The following is a 2780-nucleotide window of genomic DNA, read 5'->3' on the forward strand; positions in this document are numbered from 1 at the left end:
TAGGAAATCCAGTAAGCCTAGAAATTGCACATCAGCAAATACTTGATGTTAGGTAGTATCTAAGTAGTTTGGAATATGAATCTGTTTATAAAATCTTAGAGAGAGGGATGGTGAGGGCTTATGAGAAGAGTCATTTTACATGTTAAATCCTATCTGGCTTTCTTGTTCTTTTCTATCCCACAGTCTAATATGGAGAAGTTTCTTCCTCCTAAAAGTCCCTGTCATTTTCCTTCAAACAACCAGTTCCTCCTTGTCGGTAGTAATCAGAGAGAGGTTCCCCTTCATTGGTCCCTCACCATTTTTTTTAATGGTACCAATTTTAAACAGATTTTTATTCTGTAGGACAAGAACTGCATTTCCACTTGTTTTTATATAGTACTCAATAAGTGCAATGTTGTTCACTTCTCCCTCTGCACACATTCAAGTATTCAGAATGCCCAGATTTACACAGAAGCTTAAATGTTACTTTTTAAACTGCTTCTGCCTTGGCTAAAATTTGAGTCCTTCAATTTTTGGAAAGCTGTGTGGAATGCTTTTTTTTCTGGTACGTTTAATCAACCTCTTCAATGGTAGGTCCAGAAGAATCACCTCTAGATGGGGCCGCTCCACCTCCTGGGAACCCACCAGGCACGCCCCCTGGCATGCCTCTTGCACTCTGGTACAGCTTGGTGATTATGAGGTTGCAGACTTTTTCCAATTCTTTCTGTTGATGCTCAAATTCTTCCTTTTCAGCAGTCTGGTTCTTATCCAGTCAGTTGATTATTTCATTACATTTGTCAAGGATCTTCTGTTTGTCTTCATCACCAATTTTGTCTTGCAGTTTCTCATCCTCAACAGTTGCCTTCATGTTGAAAGCATAAGATTTCAAGAGAATTTTTGGAAGACGCCTTGTCTCTACTTCTCATCTTCAGCCTAGTACTTCTCAGCCTCCTGGACCATGCACTCAGTGTCTTCTTGGCTCAGATGACCTTTGTCATTGGTGATGGTGATCTTGTTTTCCTTGCCTGTGCTCTTATCCACAACAGAGACATTGAGGATGTCATTAGTATCAATGTCAAATGTAACTTCAATCTTAGGGATACCCCTTGGGGCAGGGGGGATTCCTGTGAGCTCAAACTTGTCAAGCAGGTTGTTATCCTTTGTCATTGCTCTCTCACCTTCATAAACCTGAATAGGCACACCAGGCTGATTGTCAGAGTAGGTGGCAAAGGTTTGAATCTTCTTGGTGGGAATAGTGGTATTGTGTTTGATCAGAACTGTCATGACTCCATCAACAGTTTCAATTCCAAGGGAAAGAGTCGTGACATCTAGTTGCAGCAAGTCCCGCACATCCTCAGATTTATCTTCAGACAAGATGGCAGCCTAGACAGCTGCACCATAGGCAACAGCTTCATCAGAATTAATACTCTTGTTGAGCTCCTTACTCTGCAGGAAGAAATCCTATAGAAGCTTCTGGATTTGGGGGATTTGAGGGGAACCACCCACCAAGATGATGTCATGAATTCTAACTTGGCATCTCTGAGGGCCTTTTCCATGGTGTCCAGTGTTTCATGGAAGAAGTCAGCATTCAGTTCTTCAAAACAGGCCTGGGTGATAGAGGTATAGAAGTGGATACCCTCATAGAGGGAATCAGTCTCAATAATGATCTGTGTACTGGAAGAGAGGGTTCACTTTGTACATGTACAAGTAGTGTGCAGATGGTGGGCAGCCCTCTTGTTCTCACTGAAGTCCTTCTTGTGCTTTTATTTGAATCTGGCAATGAAATGGTTGACCATGTAATTGTCAAAGTTCTCACCACCCAAGTGGGTGTCCCCAGCTATGGGCTTGTCTGAAAAGATGTCATCCTCAATAGTAAGGATGGAGACATCTAAGGTACCACCTCCAAGGTCAAAGATCAACATATTTTTCTTGGCACCAACATTTTTGTCCAAGCCATAAGCAATATCAGCAGCAGTTGGCTCGTTGATGATTTGGGGCGCATTGAGACCAGCGATGGTTCTGGCATCTTTGGTGGCCTGTCATTGGGAATCATTGAAGAAGGCTGGTTCTGTGACAACAGCATTTGTGACAGACTTCCCAAGGTAAGCTTCAGCAATTTCTTTCATCTTGGTCAAGACCATAGATGATACTTCCTCTGGATAGAAATGTTTGGTCTCCCTTTTGTAGTCCACTTGGACCTTAGGCCTGCCTGTGTCATTTACCACTGTGAAAGGCCAATGCTTCATGTCCAACTGTCCAATTGCATCATCAAATCTACCATCAATCAGACATTTGGCATCACAGACTGTGTTGGTGGGGCTCTTTGTAACATCACTGATTAAATGTTCTATGTTGGTGAAGGCGACATAGATGGGGATGGTCCTGTTTCCTTGGTCATTAGCAATGATCTCCACTTTCCCATGTTGGAAAACTCCTACACAGGAGTAATTGGTGTCAAGATCAATACCAACTGTGGATCCCTTTGACTTGTTTTCTGGGGCATGAGAGGTCATAGATGACCACTGTGGAGAAAGAAAGGCTGCTGCTGCTACACTGAGTAGCATTCCTCACCATTTTAAAGGATGACATTGAGGCAAATCAAGAAAATTATTCTCTCACTGCTCTGCTAGAGAAGGAAATATAGCAGATGTCTGAATAATTGAAGTTCTTCAACACCACATCATGCCTCTATGCCATACTTGACATCTTTTTCTGAACTTCTTATCTATTTCCTCTTTTGGTCCAATTAGTACATAGTATTCCCAGGAGGCATGATAAGTGCTGATAAGCCCTAGAGTTTC

At 42.3% G+C, this 2780-nt stretch overlaps 1 pseudogene; it reads right to left on the minus strand.

Moving 5' to 3' along the window:
• Positions 1-550: 550 nt before the first annotated feature.
• LOC123234290 lies at positions 551-2492 on the minus strand (annotated as a pseudogene).
• Between the last annotated feature and the right edge of the window lie 288 nt (positions 2493-2780).

This window comes from Gracilinanus agilis, chromosome 2 (assembly GCF_016433145.1).
Source record: "Gracilinanus agilis isolate LMUSP501 chromosome 2, AgileGrace, whole genome shotgun sequence".
Lineage (NCBI taxonomy): Eukaryota > Metazoa > Chordata > Mammalia > Didelphimorphia > Didelphidae > Gracilinanus > Gracilinanus agilis.